Source organism: Ochotona princeps, chromosome 5 (assembly GCF_030435755.1).
Source record: "Ochotona princeps isolate mOchPri1 chromosome 5, mOchPri1.hap1, whole genome shotgun sequence".
Taxonomy (NCBI): Eukaryota; Metazoa; Chordata; class Mammalia; order Lagomorpha; family Ochotonidae; genus Ochotona; species Ochotona princeps.
The window spans coordinates 89,244,149-89,254,148 of NC_080836.1; positions in this window are offsets into that span (position 1 = coordinate 89,244,149).

Sequence of the window (10,000 nt, forward strand, 5' to 3'; positions counted from 1 at the left end):
ACCTTACTGACTAAATTCTATTTTTTTATCTTAAAATTTATTTTCATTTTATTTGAAAGGCAGAGAGAAAGAGAGAGACCTCTCAAACGCTGGTTCACAACAAGCTTGCAACACCTGGGACTGGGCCAGGCTCAATCCAGGGACCTGGAGCTCCATCCAGCCTCCTACCTGGGAGCAGGAACATAAGCACCTGGGCTATTGTTCACTGTCTCCCAGGATGCACAACAGCAGGAAACTGGATTGAAAGCAGAGGAGCTAGGACCCAAAGTAGGCACTCTGACATAGGATGTAGGCATCTTGTGCAGTATCCCAGAATCTTAACCACAGCACTGAATGTGTGCCCCACTGTGAACTGTTTGAGGTTCTCCCATTTTGACATAACCCCTTCCTGTGGCTCCAGGCCTTCCCAAAACCCCTCTCAGAGCTCTGTCCCTGTTTGTCTCTTGGCCCTCACACTGTAAACCTCTCATAAGGACAGCATCTCCCCCTTCGTTGCATCCCTGACGCCTCACTCAGGGCATGCTAGAGTTGGATGCTCAGTCCAACCTTGACAGCTAAGTCCATGAATGTCTATGTGATAGACAGGAGGTCTTGCTACTCCAGGACAATGCCAGCCTCCGGCTCCAGGTGGGCAGCTGGGGTGCCGGGGAGAAAGGAGGCAGGAACCCTAGGCATTCCCCACCCAGCAGGGCTGAAGGGAAGGGGCCTTTGGTGATGATTTGTTTCTGTACTGGCATTGCTTTTAGAAGGACATAGGTGATAGTGTGTGAGAGGCGGAGGGGCAGGGCGAAAGCCCTTATCATTGGTGGCAGCATTTCCTGGGCTCATTAATTCTAACAGGACTAGCTAGATTTGATTAATTGGGTTGTTAAGCTGCCGTGTCAAATTGCCAATCAAGTAAGAGACATTACTTCTGGTCCCTGGCAACAGCATGAAGCTATGGTGGAGGTTGCAGTCTTTGGAGTACATACGAGGCATGGCAGAGACACAACTGTGAACAAAACCTGGCCCCTCCATGTTGGCTGTGGATACAGAGACTGTTGTAGTCCCTCGGGCCTCTGCATACTTCTCTGGAGGAAGAAGCGTGACCTGACCTGGGTCTCAGGGTCTGGCAATGGGGCCAAGAGGCCAAGGGTGGGCTGCTGCCCTAGGGCTCCCTAAAAGTAGGGCTTCCCTACTTTTCTTTGAGGCTCAAAAACTCTGGTGCTAGAAATCTAAGAAAGCAAGGGAAAAGGTTAACTTTGACGAAAGAAAAGTGACCCAGGACATAAACGAAAAAGAAGAAAGAAAGAAGCTATTTTAACCTTGACATTCATGCAAGTTTTGTATTTTTATGATTCGGTATCATTTTATGGGCATTTGGGAGGAGGGCCATGAACTTGCCAGGGTTTTGGGCCTTTCCCCATCTCCTCCTCTCAGACCTTGAATCTTTAAGAGCAAGAGAAATGGAATGGCCCCAGCAGCTGGGCAGACCCAGGTTAGACTTCAAATGTTCCTTTGTAGTAAAGTGTTAAAGGTTAAAATGTGAATCGTGGAAATAGAAGACCAGCCTCCCCATCCAACCCCACTCCTGGTAAAGACCTCAGCATAAGAGAGATCCCTATTGAAGCAAAAGGTTAAATGGCTAATTCACTACTGCACGTGACTCGAACACAAAACCTGTTCTTTCTGATGTTGGAGTCTGAGCTCCACCACACCTGCTCTCTATTCTGTCCCTCCATTCCCTCCGTGCCACCTGCACCTGTGCTGTGAGTCCTGCCTATATCCTCCTCTCCATGACCACCCTAAATCCTGGCCCTTCAGCCAAGTGCCTCCTCCCTGCCTCCATGACCACCTGCTACAGGCCTATCTTGTGTCCCTGTTGTCTCACCCAGAGCGTGGCACATAGTCATCTTCACATCCTTTGGGAATTAGGCCCATTCTCACATATCCCATAGAACTGGGCACATCAAAGATGCCCAAGAAAGGTGTTTCCTAAGCGAACAGCCACCAGGGCATAGGAAAGGACAAGCCCTTCTGGCCCAGCTCCAGAGGTGCCAGGCTTTGGGCTGACAGGATTACTGGGAACGTGTCTGCTGAGCTCAGTACACTCCTCAGATCAAAGGAGTTTGTCAGATGCAAAAGGCACCAGACACTGCCTCCATGATCTGCTCAGAGCTTTGGGGCCAGAGACCGCTGTGGGAATGATGAAGACAAGAAAAATGGGATTTTCTCTAATCCCTTGGCCCCCAAGGGATACTGTAGGGGAGTGGTCAAATACAAGATTTTTAGAAAAGGGCATTTTGGGTTTTGCATCCCTTTTCACTGTTTTACTGCTGTGAAATTGTAGCGAAGCCTCCTCCCTATCCAGAGGCCCCATCTCTTCATTTTTCTGCGGCAGGTAACTCTTAACCCCCTCAAAGAGAGTTGCATGGATTAAATGAAATCATGCGTGCAAAGTGCTAGAAACAGTGCCATACACAAGTAAGTCCTCTTAACAGAACATTGCAGTTCTAATTACATCTCTGTATGAGCTTTAAAACCATCATTTTTTCTACTACAACTCAGCTTTGTTTTCCCATTGTCTCTCTCAGGCAGGTCAGGTAGGTAGGGAGGGGCACAAATGCCTTAAGAAAGGTCCAATGGAGCCACAGACTCAGGGAAAGGTTTAAGAACTTTCGAAGAGATGCTGCCCTTCTGGGATAAGGGATCAGAATAATTTTCCAGGCTTCTATTCCAGGACTGTCCCTTGAATTATGCAGGGACACTAAGAGCATTGTGGGGTTTGTCTTCCTGGAGATATTATAGAGAGGGAAGGCTGGCCTCTTGGATGAAATAAGAAGGATAAGTGGGGTTTGTGCTAGAGGAAGCTGTGATCTGGACTGCCAGAAGAGAATAGAGATGGGGAGATAAAGCAGGAGTACAAATGGGCCCAATGAATGGAAGGAAGAAATTAGAAAAATCTAGAAGATTCCAGTGTCTTCCTCCATCAGGACATAAAGCAATGATTTCTCGACTTTACAGACCTATGTGAGAACAACGTATTCCAGCATCAGCAGCAAGAAAAACGACCGATCATGAAGACTTTGTTGCCAGCAAAGATTATGGAGGAGAGATGAATGAGGGGAAGGTGTGACTCATGACTGCCCTGCGAATGATAAACTGAGTTTCCCCTTATCTGTGTGAAGCAGGCTGGTTGGCAAAATGACCTCCCAAAAATCCTCCATGGCCCTAGTGTCCATTGCTGTTCAAAGACAAAGCATTCTAAATTCTCTGCAAGGCGTGTCAGACAGGGCATGAGCAGCTCTTTGGTTTTTTGGCTGGAGTCTTTTACCACACTCTGAGCTTCATCACCCTTCTCTGGCATTCAATATGCTCCTGGCCTAGCCAGCCCAGGCCCAGGCTTTTCACTTCTTAAGTACCACCCAGTCCACACCTTGGCTTTAGGAAACTAACTGTGTCAACACTGGAAGAAGGAAGGCAGGAACTGCTGTGAGATAATTTGATTTAAAAAAGAGAAAGAATTCCGTTACCAAGAAGAACAAAAGAAAAAAAAAAAGATTTAAGGCCTTAATGAGATGTAATTATCCACACTAAATCCAATTACCATGCAATTATTTCTAGTTCTACTCTCAACCAGCAACTTCCTTTCATAGACACACACACACACACACACACACACACACACACACACACACGCAGAGTCTACCTCCATCTTTGTAGAAACTCTTCCAGCCTGTCTGCTCATCATGTAAAAAACAAGAGGAATGCAAAAATAAAAGACAAAAACAAAAAGAATTAAACCAAACCTTCCAGACTGAGCTTTTAATTTTCACAATAATTATTTTATTCCTACAATGGTTTTCTCCCTATAATCTAACTGGTGTAAGACAAATATACCTATTCCCTCTAACTGCCTCTAAATTTACTCAGCTGGTACTAGAAAGAACTTAACCTCACAATAATTGAATTTAAATAACATCCAATTCTATGAAGTCAAACATGACCTGCATAATTAACGAGCCAAGCCATATAAGGGCTGGTGGAAAAAGAGAAGGTCATAGCTAATGTGTATATTCATATCTGTGTCTCTAATGACGTAAGTACATTATACTGCCCATTTGTCATTCTGTATAACTCATCATGGCCATCACCATCATCATCATAAGAGCTGACATTGAAGGCTAATCTGCCTTCAGTCCTCTGCCTGGCTCAATAGGAAGACAATTTGGATAATCCTCTAGCAGCCACATTCAGGCTCTCTTCAAGGGTCTCAAAGTGTCCCTAGCAGCCGATGGAAATTTCCAGGTTGCCAGATCATGGTGTTCTCTGTCTTTTCCATGCCCAGGGCACAAGTCATCTGGCAAGTTCAGGGCCAAAGACTCAACTGCCCACTCAAGTCAGTCCTCTATGTTTGCTATAAGCTGACAGAGGGGTGTTGAGTCTCAGGGGTGCAAAACCTTTGCAGTGTTCTTTGAAGGGGCTAGAGTGAAATTCTCTAGGTAATTAACATATTTCTCAGGATGCTTAAAGGAGACAGGGATGTTGCCAGTGAGCTGTGGTGAAGCATTACACCTTACAAATATTCTGCACACAGCCTCTGACACCAAGCACCATCTCTGTGTAGAGTTGACTCTTACAAGGCAAACAGGCAAGTGCTTCCTGCACGCCAATCCCAGTTCTACTACTCTCTGGCTATCGACTGTGGGTTTAAGCCATCAAAGCATTGATTGCTTGGTTCTCAGAGTTTAGTGTGCATAATAATGACTGGAGAAGCTTATTAAGAATTCACAATCTGGGACCTTGGATAGCAGAGCATCAAAAGTTCTAGAAGGTGGTGTGTCCAGAGAGGACATGGAAGCACTTTGCCCAATACTATGCACTGCTTGTCTTTCATTGAGTTCTTCATTGTATCCTTTGTAATCTCCCTGAAAGAAGCTAGATAGTGTAAAAACAAAATTTTTAAATTCACCTTTCCTGGACTTACTTTAGAAATTGAGATTCCATGAAAACCCATTTTTTTCTCTTGTAAAGCCAGACTGGCTCAGACTCCATTTTCGAAGCCCTGGAACATATATTCTGTGGTACAGAATATATCTTTTATATCACTTAATATTTCTTACACTCACAAAGATGAAAATAAACAGCTAAAAATAAAACTGCTTGAGCACTTATTTTATGCCAACTGCTATCCATACACTCTGTCAGGTTCAAATCCTGATTTTTCTGCTTAGCAAGTCAAGGATGTTGTGCAAATTACATGCTACCTCTCTTGTTAGTTCAGACCTTTGAACATGTACTAGGAGCCAGAAATTTCCATACATGAGATAGTGTAGCATGGTCAGTGGTGCCCATGGACCCAGGCTGGCTGGGAGAAATCCTTGCTCTGCCATTTGTTACCCTGGGTAAGTAAAGTGGGACCAGAGACAGTCCAAGGCTCCCATGGGGATTAAGTGGGATATTGCATAATGAAATGTTCTTTGATCCCCCCTAACACAAGGGGAGTGCTCCCGGTAGCGTCACTGACGTTCTTCTTGTACCCACCTTTCCCTACTGAATCTCTTCACACCCTAACAGGCCATAGTTAAAGGATACTGTGGACAAGGGGTCCTGCAATCTGTTGCCTTACGAAGACACTTTACTGCCTTGTACACAAAGCTCATCAGCCTCGTGAGTCCGTATGTTACCTGGAGCTTGGATGATGTGGATAGATGATGCCTGCAATGAAATCCAGGAGTCTGCAGGGTGCAGGAGAAGACAACAGACACCTGCCTCTTTATTGACCTGCCTGCCTGCCTCCTTTCCCCTCCCTTGGGACACCTTCCCGACCCCTGTCCCCAGGCTTCTCTCACATGCAAGTGACAGGGAAAGATGAAAAGGTATTAAGCTGTACATGTCCATAGCCCCTTCTTTTCTTTCCCTCTCTTCCTTTTTCAGGTAGAGCTGTCAACTTGTGCATTCATGAGTCTACCTACAGGAAAGCAGGGCCAGGAGGCTGAAACAGTCTGCAACACGGACAGCTTAGCCAGAAAGTGAGCCCTACAATTTCCTCTGCCTGTTATTATAGAAATCATCATAAACATTTGCATCAATCCTTCCTCTATAGAGGACTTGTGTTTGCTTGCTTGCTTGCTTGTTTTTTCTTGTTCACCACCTTACTCCATTGTGATCCAAAATCCTGAAACATGGAGAGGGGACTGGCTTTTCCTAGGGCTGGCAGCGGAGCAGAACTGGGGCAGGAAACAACTCTGACCCTGTAGGTTGGCTGCCTTCCTCTGCAGGCAACGCCCACTCCGGAGTCTGGAGGAAAGCCCGCTCCATCCTCCCTACACCTCTGCGGGAAGCCTCCTACTCCTGACCTTTTGGCACCAGCTGCCCATCGTGTGAACAAGCTTGCCAAGTAGACACGGAATTACTCCCGCATGCTACTCCAAGAGATTGTGGCTTCTACCATCTTGGCAACCTCAATTTTCAGTTTTAAAAATTCTAGATTTCTTACTTCTACAGTTAGAGCCTTAGACTGAGGAAATTTTCAAAGGTTTCACCCCTGTGGTCACTCTGTTTTCCCTAGCTGTGATGGATGGAGGGAGCCGGAGTCCTCATGGCTCATGAGTTCCTCCCAGTTTTATCTCAGATCCATGGGTGAAAACCAGTGTGGACCAAAGCCTCAGTTGGCAGAGCAGCCCCAGCCTCTCCACTCAAGGTCTTGGTGTATTCATAAAGCAGCCCTGCTTCCCTCCTGAAGAACTGGGGTCCCGGACCACACAGTCCTCAGCTGCACAGGTTGATCTCTAACCGTCAGCCCTGACACAGTGTAGACCCAAGGAGCATTCACACACAAGGGCACACTTTTTAAAATCACTCACGTTCTCAGTTTTTGTCCAGCTTGGGAGGCCTAGCTTTTGCTTCATTAGTGGTGATATGGAAAATATCACTTCCTTGTATTTGCATTTAATCTCTGTCAGGATGTTCAGACAGTTCAGTGAGAAATCAAGATTGGTTGCTTTGAGTTGTCTGGGATTTGGTGACCCAAGTCCAAGTCCCCCCTCTTAGATGTCATCATTATTTAAAGCTTTATCCATCTTCCCCTTGGTTATCATCTGTCCAATATGCAAAGTCCTATTTTTAGATCCTATTCACATGGCATCAATCATTTCAACCATCTTTGCCAGCCCATTAGGTTTTTAAGGTAAATTTTCCTGCTATGTCCAACACGCACGCTGACAAGGAGAAGGCCATATCTTAAAAGTGTGCACGGATTTACTGCAAATCAAAATTGTTCCATTCACTCTAGAGCCTTTCCACATATGTAATTCTGTTCCCCCCAGTTAGGAACACAACCTGCAACTGTTTTAAACTTGCATTTTCCCATTCACATTGAAAGTATTCCTATGGTAATTGTCCTGCAATGGAATTACAAATTCAAAAGACCAATGTCTTTTATTAAAAAGACATTAATTATTTATTTCTATTTGGAAGGCAAAGAAACAGATTGCTCCTTCTGTTGATTTATCTCCTAAGGTCCACAACGCTAGGGTTAGACAAGGCCAAAGCCAGGAGCCTGAAACCCCATCTCAGACTGCCACATAGGTGCCAGGCAGTCATGCACCTAAACTATCACCTGCAAGATGCTGGATCAGAAGTGGAATGGGAACTGAAAGCCAGGCATTCTGATACAGTTTACAAGTGTCCCAAGCCATCTCCAAGCTATTTCACCAGATGTCTGCCCCAAGACATTTCAAGGCTGTTGAAACAGCTTGTAAGATTGGCCTTGAGAGAAGGGAAGCTGATTCCCATCCCCATCGTCAAGATGTGTTAGTTTCTACTGCTGTTACCCCCTTGAAAGATGTTGCCCTTTCTCCACAACCTTGTTGGCAACTAGCAACAGCGCCATGGCTGTGAGTCTGAGAAGGATGGCTCTGAAAATGTAGACAGTCTGCTCCTTTTGACCCACTTTTCTTGGCACTAGAGGAACGGAGCAGGGGAAGGCAGCTGAATTGGGGGCAGTGGTGAGTCAGAAATGAGCATCTCTAAGCAACAAAGGCAACATGAAAGAGACCAGGAATTCCTAGCCAGTATGACCCTACACAATCTTAGCTGGGGGTTGCGGGGTGGACTTCCCCTCTCTCGGGATTGCCGGATGATGACAAGGACTTGCAATATTACCAAGGCACTTAAGTCTTTGAGATGACAAACTTGTAGTTGTGTGGAGCTAAGACATCTGGGGCTGAAGGTTTCCACATTCAAGACCAGACAGTTGGACTATTGCCCTTTAAAATACCTACATATGGGGACTCCCCGCTCTTTCTCAATAAGATGGTGTACGAACAGGAGACTTCATGTTAATCATAGCCTAAACTAAGCTGCATTTTCTTGATGCAGTCCCAACCTTTTCCTATCTTTTCATGATGAATCAATAGTGCTCAAGGTTTGGCATTAGGCACCATCTGGCTCTGCCTACCTAGATCAGTTACCTCAGCCGCTGTCTTATTGTATTCTGCATTCGCATGCCAAAATTAGTGACTTCAAATATCCACTTACTGGTTTTTTACAGGTCTATCAGTTGGCTGAGTGGCTCTGCTGCTTCTGCTTGGTTTATGTTTGCTAGATTTGCTCAGGCATCTGTGAGTTGACCAGAGGCTGTTGATCTAGGATGGGATTCCCCGCTAATACTCCACCAAGCTCTCATCACCTAGTTGTATTGCTCACGCTTGTTTGCATGATGGTCGAAGGTTTCCACAAGAGAGGGCAAGTTCCAATGTACAAGCACTTCTCCAGCCTTGCTTGATTCAAGTTTGCTAACATTCCATTTGCCAAAACAAGTCATGTGTCTGTCGCACAGTCTGTGTTTGTGGGCTTAATGAAAGGAAGTGGCTACAGGGCAAAGCACAAAGATCCAGGGCTATTAGTACACCAAACCTATCACTTCAGCTTTGTAAATATGGACTGCTTTCTTAACCTCTCTTTCAGTTCCATTATAGTAAAAAATGAAGAATTAGTGCGAGATTTCTTGCTAAGATATATGTTAAATGTTTACTACATGTTCAGATTCCCATATCTTTTAATTTTCCTTCCTTTTCCATAATTTAAGCTGTCTTTTTTTCCTTAAATGTATTATTCCAATGCATGAGCTTTTACATTGAAGGATTCGACATAATAACATTAGACATTATATCTGTGAGTTTTATGGAATCTGTAACCGCTCCCTACCTTGTGCTGTAACAGAATAAAAGCCCATTCCACGGCCTAGCATTTTGTCACAGTACATTAAGCTATCACTTGTAACACTGGTAATCCCAAGTGGAGGCCTGTTCAGGTTCGAGTCCCAACTCTTCCACTTCCCGTTAAGCTCCCTGCTAGTGCACCTGGGAAAACAGCTGAAGACAGCCGAGTGTTTGGGCCCTCATCCACATGGGAGATCTGGATGGGTGTTGCAGGCTTCTTGCCCAGCCCCTCCTGTCCATCCATTTGGGAAATGAAACGACATAAGATCTTTCTCTTTTGCTCTCACTCTCTATATTTCTTTCTATCTCTGTAACTGTCTTTTAAGTAATAATGTAAATTCCTTTTTAAATTGAAAAGGCTTATTCCAGTGACCTGGATTTCAGAGAATAAATATGTTAAAAAGTCTTTCTTCCATTTACTCCTAGAACTGCTCAATTATGAAATGATTCCTTGGCTCTCTAAGACAGCCCTACAATTCAGAGTGGAATAGAAAGGGTTAACCATTTCACTAACTGAGTAGAGACAACAGGACAGGGAACCCCCTTTTCCAAATGTAAACGTGGCTTTGGAGGTAGGACAAGTATTCTGGCCTCTTCTTGGCTAATCAGGCTCCAGAAGAGACATTAATTGCAGCCAGCCAGTCCTGCTGGGGAGACCCAAAGCTGCCAAATCTCTTGCTGGGAATGGAATAGAATTTTAATTGGCTGTGAAAGCATCATGGCAGGAGGTGCACAAGCAGGTGGGTGGAGAGCCCAAAGGAGGCACGTGACAGGCAGAACCCACCATGTTCAAGGGC